This window comes from Sus scrofa, chromosome 15 (genome assembly GCF_000003025.6).
Source record: "Sus scrofa isolate TJ Tabasco breed Duroc chromosome 15, Sscrofa11.1, whole genome shotgun sequence".
Taxonomy (NCBI): domain Eukaryota; kingdom Metazoa; phylum Chordata; class Mammalia; order Artiodactyla; family Suidae; genus Sus; species Sus scrofa.
In genome coordinates this window covers 26,242,891-26,259,975 of record NC_010457.5, presented here as the reverse complement: position 1 = coordinate 26,259,975, position 17,085 = coordinate 26,242,891, and positions in this window count along the sequence as shown.

The following is a 17,085-nucleotide window of genomic DNA, read 5'->3' as shown; positions in this document are numbered from 1 at the left end:
GTTGGTGTCTCATGGTATGTCTGACTTCTCTTAGTATGATAATTTCTAGGTCCATCCATGTTGCTAAAAATGCCAGTATTTCATTCCTTTTAATGGCTGAGTAATATTGCTTTGTGTATATGTACTACCTCTTCTTGATCCACTCCTCTGTGAATGGACATTTAGGTTGTTTCCATGTCTTGGCTATTGAAAATAGTGCTGCATGAACATCAGAGTACACGTGTCTTTGCGATTCATGGTTTTCTCTGGGTAGATGCCCAGGAGTGGGATTGCTGGAACAAATAGGAGTTCTATTTTTAGTTTTCTGAGGAATCTCCATACTGTTTTCCAAGTGGTTGCACCAATTTACAATCCGACTAACAGTGTAATAGGGTTCTTTTATCTCTATACCCTCTCCAGCACTTATTGTTTGTAGACTTTTTGATGATGGCCATTCTGGTGGTGTAAGGTGGTACCTCATAGTTGTTTTGATTTGCATTTATCTAATAATGAGTGATGTTGAACATCTTTTCCTGTGTTTTTTAGCCTGCTGTATGCAGTAAACTACCTTGATTCATTATCAGGCTCTGGCCAGGCAGGGCTCTAGCATCATCACATTTTAGCCTTCTTGAAGTTCCTTCAGATATTAGAATTGGAAAAGGGACTTATTAACTTTGGATAGAGGACTATAATTCTTAAATTTAGAGCTTCTTTTATACTGTCCATAATCATAGCCACAAGCCTACAGGGCAACTAACATTATTATTGCTATTGTGAGTTTTAGTTTCCTCATGTTATCTTTGCAGACACTGAGACAGCGAGAATGTGGAAACATATCCAAGTGTTACCTTCTCATCTCCTATTATTTAACTTCCTAGATATTCTAGGGGAAGATAAGAAAACAGAAGAAATCAACCAGTCCAAGAGGAGCCGTAGTTCCCCTGGGCTCTAAGCATTGTCTCCATCCTCCCTATGCAGCTCAGGAAGCACATGGGTTGAGTCCCATGCTGCATCACACGTGGCACAAGCAACGTTTGGATAAAACAAGTGTAGTTCTCTCCCAACTCCAGGATCCTCATTTACCCTTATTCTAGTATCAAGAGCAGTTTTCAGACAAGCATTGTTTAATGAGGTTTTTGTTGATTTTAATTTTATTGGAGCATAGGTGACTTAAAATGCTGCATTAATTTCAAGTCTAAAGATAAGTGAACCAGTCGTATATACACATATATCCATTCTTTTTCCTGTATAGGTTATTACAAACTATTGAGTAGGCCTCCTTGTGCTATCCAGTAGGTCCTTTTTAATTATCCATTTTATAGACAGTCATGTGTATAAGTTATTCCCATCCTCCTAATTAATCCCTCCCCCCCACAGTTTCCCCTATGGTAACCGTAAGTTTGATTTCAAAATCTGTGAGTTTATTTCTGTTTTACAGATAAGTCCTTTTGTATCATTTTTATTAGATTCCACATAGAAGTGATATCAACAAATATTTGTCTTTCTTTGCCTGACTTATTTCACATTAATGTGATTTTGTAAAAAATATAAATATTGACTTTAGTGTGACTTCGTCCCTTCTCTTATGTACTGATATGGACGAGGAAGTGGAAAGAGGGTTTTATTTATTTTAAATTTAGGTATTTAAGTTCGTGGGTACCAGCATGATACTATGTTCTTATCATAGATATCGATATACGCTTTATGTGTGTGTGCCTCTAAAGTTCTCTCTTTGTCTAAGGCCTTATCTTTATCTACTTTGCTCATATTTCCATTCCTAAATCTACCATGAGAGAAGGTCAACTGTTGTGTGAAGGGCAGACTCTGAAGCCAAAATGCATGTGTTTGAATCCCAGATCCATCACTTACAAGCTATATGTTTAAAATAGTGTTTAGAGTATATGTTTAAAATAGTGTCACATTGTGGCTCAGCAGGTTAAGAATCCAATATCGTGTCATGAGGATGCAGGTTTGATCCCTTGGCCTCGCTCAGTGGGTTAAGGATCTGGCATTGTCGTAACCTGCAGTGTAGTTCTCAAATGTGGCTTGGATCTGGCATTGCAGTGGCTATGGTGTAGCCTCCGATTGGACCTCAACCTGGGAACTTCCATATGATGAAGTTGTGGCCCCCAAAAAAGAAAAAATAAGATCATGTCTGTAACAGCAACTGGGTGGTAGATGCTATTATTATTGTCGTTGGTATTGTTATTACTAATATTTATATTTTTTATGGTAGCAGACATCACTCCACAGAATCCTTAAATGTTTTAAAATAAACGCATCTCTAATAATACCCATCTTAGAATAGAAGACATCTTAGAGTAGAAGTTCCTGTAAAAATCAGTTGGACTTGTGAGTTAGAGTGTCTGCCTTTCTGAATAAAAAACTAGGGAGCGTGCCTGAATCTACAGTTTGTTTCCTCCTCTCACTGTGTCTTATTAGTATGTCCTGGGTACCTCAATTTCAACTCTTCTGAAAGTGGCTCCCTGTCTCTGAGCAGCCTTTCAGGGATACCAGCTATGGATGTCATATATGGGATGTATCCAGTCTCAAGGCAGGTCAACCAAGCACACTCTCCACATCTGCTGAAGTCTATTCTTTGACCAGATGACCATTTTCTATGCAGAGAACTGGGCTCCAAGATGCCATGAAATATCCCCAAATACTCCCCAGGAATACCTGTACAGATCCTTTGTGACACAGTGGCTCTAATGTATTACTTCTCTATACACATTAAATGTTAACAGGAAAAAGATGATGTTTAACCCCAGTGTTCATAGCAGCACTATTTACAATAGAGAAAACATGGCAATAACCTAAATGTCCATCAACAGAGGAATGGATAAATAAAAAATGGTACATATATACAATGGAATATTACTCAGTCATTAAAAGGGTGGAATAATGACATTTGCAACCACATTAATGGAGCTAGAGAGCCATCATACTAAGTGAAGTTAGTCAAAGACAAACATATGATAGCACTTATATGTAGAATCTAAAAAAAGATACAAATGAACTTATATAAAAACAAAAATAAACGCAAAGTCAGGGAAAACAAATTTATGATTACCAAATGGAAAAGGGGGATAAATTAAGAGTTTGGGATTAACATATTCATACTAATGTATATAAAATAGGTAATCAACAAGGACCTACTGTATAGCACAGGGAATTCTACTCAATATCCTACAATAACCTATAAGGGAAAAGAATCTGAAAAGATATGTATCTCTATATATCTATAGAGATCCTTCATAACAGAATGGCTCTAGCATATTATTTATTCACACACATTAAATGTAACAAAGGTGTTGTTTGCACCCTAATGTTCATAGCAGCACTATTTACAATATATAAAAACTGAATCACTTTTCTGTACACCAGAAATTAACACATTATAAATCAACTATACTTCAATAAAAAAATAATTTACTAAAATAAAGCAAAAACCAAAACTGTCGAATGATATAAAAGCAGTCAAAGCAAGGGAAGTTTTTCATTCTTCTCTTCCTATCCTAAAGTAAACCCTCCTCAGTCAAACGCTATTTACCCTTTCCCTATTTAGTTGATAGTTTTCTTTCTTTTATAGTTTACCCACCATGCACTCATTTGGAACATCTTTCTTCTTTCCTTTTAATGTTATTGTATGAGCTCTATCACAAGCACTAAAGAAGATATAATGTAATAAAGTTAATAATAGCACCTACATGACTACACAATAATTTGTTTTACTGCATAACAAATTACCCCAAGATCTAGCAGCTGGAAATAATGATTTTATTCTGCCTGTGGTTCTGTGAGCAGAAATTGAGATGCCATGGGGACAGCTTGTCTTTGTGTGACAGAATCTAAGGCTCAGCTGGCAAGATTCACACCCTAGCAGTGAACTACAATGTGAATCTGGACTCCTCAGAATGACCAGCAGTTCTCAGATGGTGCCCGGGCTTTGCCTACTCCAAGACTGGAAGATCAAGCACCTACATCTATCCTGGCATCTTGACGTCATGGCAGCCTTGGGGTAATCAGATTCCAGAGATCCAAAAACAAGTTTTGTAATGGACAGGAACAAGGCTGCAGCACATTTTCCAATCTATTCTGGAACTTTGTATTTGCCAAAGTAGCAGTAATCCCACAAGTCTCAAGGTTTGGTGAAATTCTTTTACATGAAAAGTGACAAAGTGGGAATTTCTCAGATGGAAGGCACTGCCACAGACACATTTGGAAAATACACAACATCCAGCCTCAAAACTACACCATAATTACCCATCTCTGAATCTTACCACCATTGCTTTCTCTCCTCTCCTCTCCTAGACTGGTAACAATTTTGGTGAGTGTCCCTTAGCTATTTGTTATCCCTAAATAATAGATTGCTTTACCTCATCAGTTATTAATCTCTGTGTCAACTCTGTAAACATGATGGATGTGGTGGTTCTAAAACATATCTGCAACTTCTTTTCCATTTGCATATAAATAAAGAGCTAGAGTCTAATCCTGCCCTTTGAATATGAGCTAGTGTAGTGACTTGATTATTTATTTATTTATTTATTTATTTATTTTAGTGACTTAATTCTGATGAATAGAATGTAGGAGAATGGACACTGTGATTTCTGAGGCAGCTTCATAAAAGAGTATGCAACTTCTACCTGGCTTTCTCTTGAGATGTGTGCTTTGAAGTCCAAAGTGCCATGTAAAAAGTCCATGCCAAGCTACCATGCTTGAGGTACCATGTGGGGAGACCACATGGGGTGAAGAGAAAGATGCCTGAGAAAATCAGCTGCTTCAGCTCTCAGTGGTTTCAGACATCAAGTGTGTGAGGAAGGAAGACTTTGAGTTGACTCAAGATCCTCTAGTCATTTTATGACTGCAACCTTACACTCTGAACAATAATGAAAGCTAAGCCTAGGCTACCATCAGCACTATGAGAGATTATATTAATAAATGGTGATTATCTTGTGGATAGTTAATGTAATGTTTGGTCAAAATTCCCCTGCAAAGAATCATTTGGACCTGGTGAAATAGATATCGATATATCAACATCTATCTATGTAGATCAATGGGGAATTTTTTGCATTTTTAAAAATTTTTTACATAATGTTTTTCTTTTTTTTTCATTATAGCCGGTTTACAGTGTTCTGTCAATTTTCTACTATACAGCATGGTAACCCAGTTACACATACATGTATAGATTCTTTTTTTCTCAGATTATCATGCTCCATCATAAGTGACTAGATATAGTTCCCAGTGCTACACACAGCAGGATCTCATTGTTTATCCAGTTAGATTAGGAAGATGTGGTATATATACACAGTGGAATACTACTCAGACATAAAAAAGAACAAAATAATGCCATTTGCAGCAATATGGATGGAACTAGAGACTCTCATGCTATGTGAGAAAGTCAGAAAGAGAAAGACAAATACCATATGATATCCCCTATATCTGGAATCTAATATATGGCAAAAATAAACCTTTCGCAGAAAAGAAAATCATGGACTTGGAGAATAGACTTGTGGTTGCCAAGGGGGAGAGGGAGGGAGCCAGATGGATTGGGAATTTGGGGTTCATACATGCAGACTATTGCCTTTGGAATGGATAAGCAATGAAATTGGTGGGGAATTTTGAACCATGCTCTGTGCTCTTCTATGTTAATTTGTCTTTTCATGTTTCTTTAATTCCTAGGATCAATTTTGTAAGGTTTTTTAATACACATTTTTCCATTTCAACCAGGTTTTTGAATTTATTTTCAGAGAGTTGTCCAAATTAAATCCATTCTCTCAGTCATAATTTGGTGTTTTATTCCTATTTTTTTATGTAACTGTCAATTTGTCTTTCACAAAATATTTTGAAGTGCTTTATTAATATTTATTTATGAGTTTTATGTACTTTTGTATTCTTCCTCATTAATATTTCCTTTTATATTTGTAGTTTTCCAGGTTCTAACTTCATATACTTTATTTTCTTTTAGTATTTCTTACATTACTCACCCTTATTGAGATAGCTATATAATACTAAAATATTTCTTTTAATAATAGCTTTAGCTCTGTGCCAAAGTTGTAGTCTGTGAAATCATTTTCATAATTTTCAAACTTTGTGTATTTTCATTCTGTACCTTAATTTTCATCTATAGATGTTTAGCATTATATTGCATTATTTGCAGGTATAGGTTCTTTTAGAAAATAGTAGTATGTTTTAATTTATTGTCTTATAGTTGATCACTAGTACTATTTTCTAGTAGCTCTACTGTCTTTTACAATTGCCTGGTAGTCAGAGAATTCTATTTGAATTATTTTTATTCTTTGGTATATGTAGACATTTTCTTTATCATCTTACATATCATCAGTTTTCATAAATGTTTATTTTGCACTTGAGAAAAGATGGATTCTTTACAACTGGTGTTCAGATTTTGACATATGTCTCAATTATTTTTGCCCATTGGAGCTCTCTTTTATTAAGATAAGTGTATCAAAGTCTATTACTAACATGCTAAATAAAAACTCTGTGTTTATCTTTGTGTAATATAATTTCTACACTGTGAAACAATAATAAACTTTTAACATATTTGTTGTGACACTACCATTTCAGATTGTCCTTCTTTGCCTCTGCTAATGCTTTTGTTTCAATTCTCTCGTCACACATCAAGACTGAAATACTATTTTTTTTGTTTTCTTTGTCTGATAATAGTTTTTTTTATTTTTAACCATTCTGTTTGCAACTATTTCTTATATACTGTTTGTTTATATTTTCTAAGCAAGTCTGAAAAGTTTTATCTTTTCAATTAGTTAAAATTTTGTAAATTGATTTTGACCCATTTACATTCACCACTGTGACAAATCTATCTTCTTCCAGTTATTTTCATATTTTATATCACAGTCACTCTATAAGATGTGTGTATGAACCAATAAGCAGATATCCAGAGATCCACATGATATACACACATAAATTCTTTCACTATGTGATGCATATTGTTACTCTTTGGCATTTATCTTTACATTTAGGGAGTTATGTATATCTAACATGTGTAATTATACATGTGTAATACTTCTACTGATTACTATATACATGTGTAATTTTTCTACTGATTACATTTATGCTAATATCATCAGCTCTTGCTCCCTTTAAATGGGGTCTGATAATCTAATACTGAAATGGACTCATACTGAAGTGGATACTGAAATTTCCCCTGCTGGCTTACTCTCTTAGCATCCAATTTGAAACACTACATTTCTCCTCCAACAAGTACCTATAAGGACATTAGGGAGCTTATGTTACTTCAAAGATGGCCTTAGATTTCTATGAGCATTTGATCTTTCATGTTTTCTCAATAGTATTTCATGTTGGTTTTGAAATGAGTTCTCCCTTCCACTTTCCAACTTTTTAAGTCAGTTATAGTGAAAAGCATGTAGCAGGACTTGCAAGAAATTTTGCCACTCAGAATTGGAAATTCACACTAACTGGAACATCTCAGGTTCTCTGGCAAGTCTCTTTCAGTGGCTCTGCCTTCTTTCTCTCCACAATGCAAATCAGAACACCGTCTATCTCGCATTAACCCTGTGTCATTCAGGTTGGTTTCTATAGTCCACTGCTCCACAACAGGTGGTTGTGTTGTAAACAATGAACTCCATTTTAAACTCCCAGGAATAGAACAAAAGAAAGGTAAATGGGTGTCTTTATTTTAAGACTCATTAGTTTTAAATAGGCTAAAGAGCCTGGTGAACTTCCAAGAAGAAAACTTAAGGTCCAGCATACCCCACAGTTATGTGACTGTGCATCTCCTTTCCTCAAAGTATTCACTAAGCTCTCCAAAACTAATATTCGTGAACACAGTCTTAAATATGCTGAACCATGAAGAGATTTAAGAGATGGTATGACCAAGACACTATTCTGCATCCCAGCTGAAAAAGGACAGGACCAAGCCTCAGTATGGAAAGGAGTTAAAAATATTATCTGAAACATTCATTTGCCTCTGTTGATTTATATTGGGTTGAGCAGCTTCCTGGAAAGCAAAATATTCAAACCCTGTTTTTGCATAAATTAATAGTGTATCAGTCAAGATTTTGGGTTCCAAGCAAGATACACTGACCTTGATTACATTAAAAACAAGACATTTATTTTTAAAATTGTAGCTCAAGGAGTTCCCATTATGGCTCAGTGGGTTAAGAATCTGACTGGTATCCATGAAGATATGAGTTCGATCCCTGGCCTCCCTCAGTGGGTTACAGGATCTGGTGTTGCCATGAGCTACAGTGTAGGTCACAGAAGCAGCTCAGATCTAGCATTGCTGCAGCTATGGTACAGGCCAGCAGCTGCAGCTCCAATTAAATCCCTAGCTTGGGAACTTCCATAGGGCACACGGGCAGCCATAAAAAAATAAAAAATAAATGAATAAAATTATAGCTCAAAATACTTACAGGAGTCTGTAAAATAAGCTTGGTTTGCAGGCAGACACCATGGAAGACCTAGATGGTTAGGAAGAAGGTAACACAACATCTAGCTTTTATGAGGTATCATCTAGACGGCACACAGCCACCACTTGCACCAACATCCCTGCATGCAGATAAATCAATGAGCTATTGAAAAGATTCCAACCAACCCTCACTTAACTCACTCCTGATTTAGTATTTCATGGGGGACTGCACAACTAGTAAAGTCTAGGTTCTCTGTATTTTTCCTTGGTGGCAGAACCAAGAGGGATGGTTTCATGGTGATGATGAATACCTGGATTCCACTAAGACTACACAGTTGTGGGTGCATTTCCACAAAATATCCCATTTGAAGACTTGAATGCCAAACAGATAAACAGTCAAATAAATAAATGAGTCAGCCTTTCCTGTAAATTACTTTAACTATATCTGAAGGATTTGAGTAGACCTGAGAGAGGGCTTAGAATAAGGGCAATGAAAACCACAGAGAAATTTCACCATGAGGTAATAAATATTATCAAATGAACAAAGTGCTAAAACTCTTCATAAACATAGAGAGTTCCCTTGAAAATATTTGGGTTGTGGATGCCATGAAAAATTAGACTTTGTCATCAAGCAAGAGGCAGTTCAGAATCATTGATATTTGGGCATGGACTTTAAACATTTATGAATCAAAGTCTGTGAAATGTAAAGCAGTGCTTTCAGTATATTTACTCAGTCATTCATTCTCTCATTTATTTATTGACCTGGTAACCTGATTATTCAATGTAGGGATACTGTCAGGAAGATAAAAGTTTGTCTTTGAGGAATTTCAGAGAGTTGACATAAAGGTGCCATCACTACAGCACAGGATGGAACATGAAATGAAGAATTCAGTAAACATTTATTGAGCACTGATTATGTGCTGTGCATCTGGGGGTTACAGATATTCGATACCTTGTGATGACTCCCAAAGAACTACAGTTAATGATGAAAATAAATGCATAAATAAGTGCAGTAATTACAGTCCTGTGTGAAAAGTGTAATAATAGGAATACAGACAATGGTGGCACAGAGGTGATTTAATAGACTATAATGCACATTAGAGCAAGTGCATAACAATTATTAGGTGCACTGGGTGAAAAATAGTAATAATATTTTCTAATTTGTCAGGTCTAAAAATTTGCTGATTCTAATTTTCCTCTCACAGCAAATTGTCCCTTTATTGAAAAGTCTCCCTGGCTTCATTCCTCATATAAAACACTTTACCATTAAATAGCCTTTAGTCAGCAACCTGGGATAACTCCAAGTTCCCCTGGGAGAAGGAATTACTTTTGAGATTTGGTATTTTATTGGTACTTCATGAAGGAGGGGTCAGTGAAAGTATCTGGATGAAAAATATGCCATATTATATTATTCTCATTATTCATATCATCAACTTCAGAGGTAAAAGCCTAATTATGTCTCAGTCTCAACTGACTAATCATATTCTTGAGTACATGGATTCATTTGTTTATTCAGTTTATACTAACAGTATCTTGGTGCCAGGCCTGTACTGGGCACCCATGTCACCCATAAGAATTTGACCCAGACCGTTTTGAGGTTCTAAGAGAATGACCACAATATTATTAGGCGAGTCAGTATAACAACAATAATTTGTTCTAAGAATGTGCAAAGGAGACCACAGTTCTGCTGGAAGACCAGAGGAGTCCATGTTTTATTTGTGGGTTAAACCAGTAGAGCTATGCCATTATGACTTCCTATGGGAGAAATCAGGGCAGGAAGAAGAGGTTAAGAAACTGTAGGTGGGTGGCGACCATGGGTGAGGAGTTCACCAGGTGCTCTTCCTAGTGAAACAACCACTTAACTGCTGAAAACTATTGTTTAAAAAAACTTACAGTTACCAAAAGGGACGAAGGGAAAGAGGGAGGGTTATCATGTGTACACTGAGTTATGGAATGACTGACCAATGGGGACCTGCTCTCTAGCACAGTAGACTCTACCAATATTCTGTGATCATCTATGTGGAAAAGAATCTGAAAGAGAATGGATGCGTGTTCTTGTGTAACTGAATCGCTTTGTTGGACAGCAGGAATTATCACAATCTTGTAAATCAACTATACTTCAATAAAACTTTAAAAAATAGAAAATAAAAGAAACAAAGTAAAATCAACTATCTAGGCTATGGAAATTTTTCTAGGGCATACAGAAAATGGAGACACATAAATTTAAGAATAGTTGTTAAATCTCAGTAAGAACAGAGCCTGTGGTGTGAGGACCTCTATGTGCCACAGCCCTGTGTGGGAGCTCTATGAGACATATGTGTTGACATTCAAACCAGCTGCCAGTCCAAGGCATGGTCCTCCCCACACACACCCAGGAAGGACAGGCCCTGTTATCTCTTGCCTTCTCCCCAAGTATGTCTTGGGAATGCTTTGCTATTCCAGAAAGTTGTGGATGAGAAGACTGGGGCTCCCTACGTATTGGCAACATTCCTTAAATTGACTTAAGGATTCAAATCAATCCTGTCAAAATCCCAGCTTTCCCCTTGGCACAAATTGTCACATTGATCCTAAAAGTCACATGGAAATTCCAAGGATGCAGAATAGTCAAAATGATCTTGAATCAGAAAAAAAACAAGTTTGGAGGATTCACAATACCTAATTTAGGTTTCCCTCTGTTTTATTGAGGTATAGGAGTCAAATAAAATGGTAGTGTGTTTAAAGAGTAAAACATGATTTGAAGTAGCTATATATTATGAAGTGGTTTATACAATAATGTAATTAACTTACCCATCACATATGAGAGTTTTCTTCTTTTCTCTTTTCTTTTCTTTCCTTTTTTTTTTCCTTTTCTTTCTCCCCCTTCTCTCTCTCACCTCTCTCCCCTCTCCCTCTCTCTCTTTTTTGGTGAGACTACTTAGGATCTACTCTCTTAGAAAATTTCAGTTGCACAGTGCAGTATTATTAACTAAATCACCACATTGTACATTAATTTCTCAGAACTTATTCATGTAGCTGAAAGTGTGCACCTTTTTACCAACACCTCCTTATTTCCCCCATTCCACAGGCCTTGACAACCATCAATATACTCTCTATTTCTATGACTTTAACATTTTAAAAATAACTATATTTCACATATAAGTGAAGCCATGTGGTATTTGCCTTTTTGTATTTGCCTTATTTTACTTATGTTGCCCTCCAGGTTCATCCATGTCACAAATGAAGGATTTCCTTCTTTTTCAGGGATGAATCATATTCTATCATATATACATGAGATATATAGCTATAGTAACCTAAATAGTATGGTACTGGCATATGAATAGTCATATAGATCAATGGAATAGAACTTAAAGTCCAGAAACAAAGCAATAGATTAACAGTCAAATGATTTTTTGATAAGCATGTCCAAACCATTCAATGAGAGTGTGAGCACTTCAAAGCAAATGAGGCTGGGACACCTGAAAAGCCACATGCAAGAGAATTAAGCTGGTCTTTACCCCATGCACAGAAATCAACTCCAAATATAGATATTATAGACCAATTTGTAAAAGCTAAAAAAAAGCCCTTAAAAAATCATAAGTACATCTTCATGACATTGGGTAGGGCTTTATTTATGTATTCATTTTGATATGACACCAAAATCATAAACAACAAAGAAACCAAAAAAACTCATGAATTGGGCTGCAGCAAAATAAGGAAGTTTTATACTGTAAATAACACTATCAAGAATATGAGGAGTAAAAAAAAAATGAGGAGTTCCTGTGGTGGCACAGTGGTTAACGAATCCAACTAGGAACCATGAGGTTGTGTGTTTGATCTCTGCCCTTGCTCAGTGGGTTAATGATCTGGTGTTGCCATGAGCTGTGGTGTGGGTCACAGATGTGGCTCCAATACTGCGCTGCTGTGGCTCTGGCATAGGCTGGCGGCTACAGCTCCAATTAGACCCCTAGCCTGGGAACCTCCATATGCCGCGGGAGCGGCCCAAGAAATGGCAAAAAGACAAAAAAAAAAAAAAAAAAAAGAATATGAAAAGACACACCACAGAACTGCGGAAAATATTTGCAAAGCATCCATCTGATAAGGAAATTCTATCCAAAGCAAATGAATATCATTTATAATTCAATAATAAAAATAACAGACAATCCTGTTAAATTAGGCAATGCATCTGAGTAGACATTTCTCTGAAGAAGATATATAAATATTCTGTAAGCACATGAAAAAAGGCTCAACATCACCATCGCTAGGGAATGCAACTGAAAACCACAGTGATGCACCACTCCACTCCTGCTAGAGTGAAAACGATAACCGAAAGGCATTGGAAAGTATGTGGAAGTTTCACATGATGTTTCTGGAAATGTAAAGTGGTGCGATCACTGTGGAAAGTGGTTTGCCAATTCTTCAAAATATTAAACACTGACCCAGTATTTCACTCCTAGGTAAATATTTTAGAGAAATAAAAACCTACATCCACACAAAAACATGCCCATAAGTATTCCTAGCAGCATTATTTATAGTAGAAAAAAAGTGGAAGCCATCCAAATTTTCATCAACTAATGAATGGGTGGATGGACAAAATGTTGTATATCCATGTAATGCAGTATTATTGAACTGTTGCATGCTACATACAATCTAAATGAACCTAGAAAACATTACCCTATGTGAAAAGAGTCAACAATAAAAGAGTACGTATTGTGTGATTCTACTTATGTGAAATTTCAAGAACAGACATGTCTACGAAGACAGAAAGTAGAGTAGTGGTTTCCAAGAGATAGGAAGTCAAAGGTGTGGGTGGGCATGGGTGTGACTGCTAATGTGTAAGGGACTCCTTTTCATATCATGAAAATATTCTAAAATTAGACTGTGATAAATGTCCCATAACTCTGTGTCCACACTAAAAACCTTTGAATTGTGCAATTGAAAAAGTGGGTGAATTGTATGGTATAAGAATTAGCTCAATAAATTAGTTTTCCTAAAAAGGAAAACTTAATTAGCATGCATTATAGTTTACATTAGACACTTTCCTTTGTGTGTGTGTTCCACCTAAATTCCTTGTGCCTTCCAAGATGAGCACAGATATGGGCACATTAACCACAACTTAGGTCTTCATGGCTTTGGTCCTCACTTGTTCTGGTTGGGGCATGTAGCCCTAAGTCACCTTCCTGGGAGGTATTTCTGGGTATTTCCCACCTGTGAACCAGTAGATTGCTCCTTCCTGACATCTTGAACCTGGTGTTTCCATGCACTGCTCTCCCTAATTCTCAGAGTCCATTGGTATTGTAGTTAGCTCTGGCTCCATTTGGCAGCCTGAGGCCAGCTGCATGTGCCATGCCCTCCCTGGTGCCTTTGAAGCTCTCCATTGTCTTCCAGGCCCTGCTGGATGCCACAGACCAGGCTTGTGTACTGCTGGGACCCCAGTGCACAAGAGAACACGGATCCTAAGCCCCATCACGGGGTTTGGGGTACCACATGAGTATTGCAGTTTATGACAAAGGCTAGTGAACTGCTTATAGCAGCCAAGACATAGAAATAACCTAAGCATCCATCTACAGAGGACTGGATAAAGAAGATGTGGCACATATACACAATAGAATACTACTCAGCCATTAAAAAAGAATGAAATAATGTCATTTGCAGCAACATGGATGGACCTAGAGATGACCATACTATGTGAAGTTAGTCAGACAGAGAAATACAGATATCATATGTGATCACTTATATGTGGAATCTAATAAAAATTATATAAAATAATCTACTTAGAATACAAACTCAGCAGATTTCAAAATCAATCTTACAGTTACCGTAGGTGAAACTGTTGGGGGAAGGGATGAATTTGAAGGGTCAGAATTACATACGAACAATACTGTATAAAATAAATGATTAATGAGAACCTACTGTATAGCACAGGGAAATCTACTCAATATTTTGTGATAACATATATGGGAAGAAAAAAGAATGGATATATATATATATATATATATATATATATATATATATATATATATCACTTTGTTATACACTTGAAAGTAATACAACATTTTAAATCAACTATACTCCAATAAAATTTTATAGCAATACATACGGCACCCCCCCAAAAAAAAAAACACACAAGATAAGGCTAGTGAATGACCCTCTCTCCCTTTGAGATTTCACTCCATTAGGATAATAATCAGTGTTGCTCACTGGTACTTCACACTTCAGTGTAAGCGTTCTCTAAATTTTTCCAGCCATCTCTCTTCCTGTACATGTATCCAGGGAGCTGGGCGGAGCAAGCTGCAGCCACCACTCCACAAGGCTGTGCAGGTGTATTATTCTGAAGATTAAACTGGATTCCTGATCCTTCTTTTAATAGTTGCCTCTTCCTTTTAATTTGACCTCTTTTGTTAAACTAGCATGTAGACTTTGTCTGTCTCACTTGTTCACATTCAGTCCATAGTTGAATTGCAACAGTGAATAAGATTAGCGTTTTTGTGAAAGGCAACTATTAGAAGAAGTTGAACCTAACCTCTACTCCTACATCATTTGTTAAGAAATCGTACCTAAGTGTGCACCACAGTGCATTGCGATTATTAATCTACTTCCATGTCTTAGTCTTCTGCATGGCTCTACAGACCCTTAAGGGCAGGAGCCATACATTATTCAACTTTTGTTTTTAATACTAACATCGATCCTAGTGCTAGAAACTGACCAAACACTCTGCAAATGCGTCTTGAATTAAAGAATGAAGTCCTACTCCATTTATTTGTTTTCCTGCCAGTCTTTTTTATTATGCTCCTTGAACTAAAGATATCTTATCATTGGGCCAACATACTTGAAGAGTTGAGTCCATTCCAGATGTTCATTAAAGATTTTTTGAACTTTGTGGCATTCGTAAATGTGTGAGAACAATTCATAAACTATTTATAGTGATTATCAGTTGAATATTAATTGATTTTAATATAATCCCTGTAAACCACTGCTATAGGTTCTGTCACACTTTAGGCAACCCTTTGCTTTGTAAATGAATATGAAAAAAAAGAAGGTAGATTGTTTGATTACTCTGAGAGTAGACTTCCCACCACAGGCATTTAGACATAAACTGGAATGAAATAGACAGATGCATTTCATTTACAGAGTAAGATAAAACTGCTATTTGATATTCAGTTTTCTGTGTGGGGAAAGCCTCTTTGCTTTTCTGAATTCCAGTAATTGTCTTGTTTATAGTCCCTTGATGCAGACCTTTGCCTCCTGCCAACTGCTTGCCAGACGTGGTCTCAATGCTAAGGAAGGGAGAGGTTTCCAAAGAGCATAAGATATACATTGAAATCAAACACTCTTCAAAAACTATTGTTTTCCAATTTCCACTAAATCATCCTTCTGGTGACCCTTCCTACTCAGTGGATTTCAAAGCATTTAGTGAAAGAATAACTAAAATAAAAAGTCATTATTCACAGATGCTCTGCACACCTGAAGGGTAAGGTTGGCTTTCCTTTTGTGTGTTATTGTATTAATGATGCACTACTTTTATTTTTCCTTTCTGGCTCCACTTTGATTTCTTCTGCTTAGTTATGGCATAGCAATTGAATTGAAGTATCAGTGCTTTACTTCCTCTGATATGTCTACACTTAGGGTCAGAATAAAAGATTAGAAAACAGAATGGAGAGAGCAAGCCTCCTTCTCGGTCTTAGAATAGGTATCTATATTATAACATACTATATCTTATAGTTTCTATATCTTATATCTTATAGTAAAATATCTCTATCATATAATATCTCTATCTTAAAATTTATCTATCTCATATCTTATAATATCACTATCATATATCTCATAACATTTCTACCTTTAATATCTCTTTCTTATAATTTATATCTCTATCTTATAATATAATATCTCTATCTTAAATGGGGACATACAGTTTCTTTCTCTATCATGGAATAAAAACCAGCTCAATAAATTCTTTAAATTATAGGTCAAATTTTAACACCCTTCTCTGCTGCCTCTGTGTGTGATCTTGACAAAATCACTCAACCTCTCTATAGTATGATTTTTGTACTTGCAAAAAAATGAACATTAGATATAATATCTATGTTACAGTCTTACTTTAAGAATTAATTTGGGAGCAATATCAGCAATATGACAGACTAGAAAACTCTACTCCCTCACTCCCCAATAGAAACACTAAATAAACAATTATATGCTGGCTAAAATAAATTTTTAGGGGTTCTGAAAATAAGTCAACAGCTACTAAGTAAGAGACTGATCAAGAAAACAAAATACATTCAGAAGAGTAAATTTCACTGTTTGTACTTACTTTGCCTGCAGGGTCTCCAAGTGTGATGTGTCTTGGTTTGAGAGGAGCATCTTGGTCCATGAACTGGAAAAAGTAGAGTGGACCTAATTTGAAACATTCAAATATGTCTGGGGACTGTTTGAGGAACCAGGCTTTGTGTCATCTAACTTGGGGTTCAAAAGGCCAAAAACAGTACCACTTGGGTCTCAGGTGAGTGAAAGCTGTGAGAAGCTGAATGCAAGCTTCAGGGACTCCACCTGTATCCTGGAGACTGGCTCATGCCTGGGTCAAGAGATGTCTGAATGAAACATGATAGCACATTTAAAGCCCAGAGAAGTGGGAATGAGAGTCTCAACGAAAATAAGACCTTAAAACAAAATAAAGTGTGCATAGAGGGAATCAGAAAACAAAATGTACACACACACACAGGCCCAAA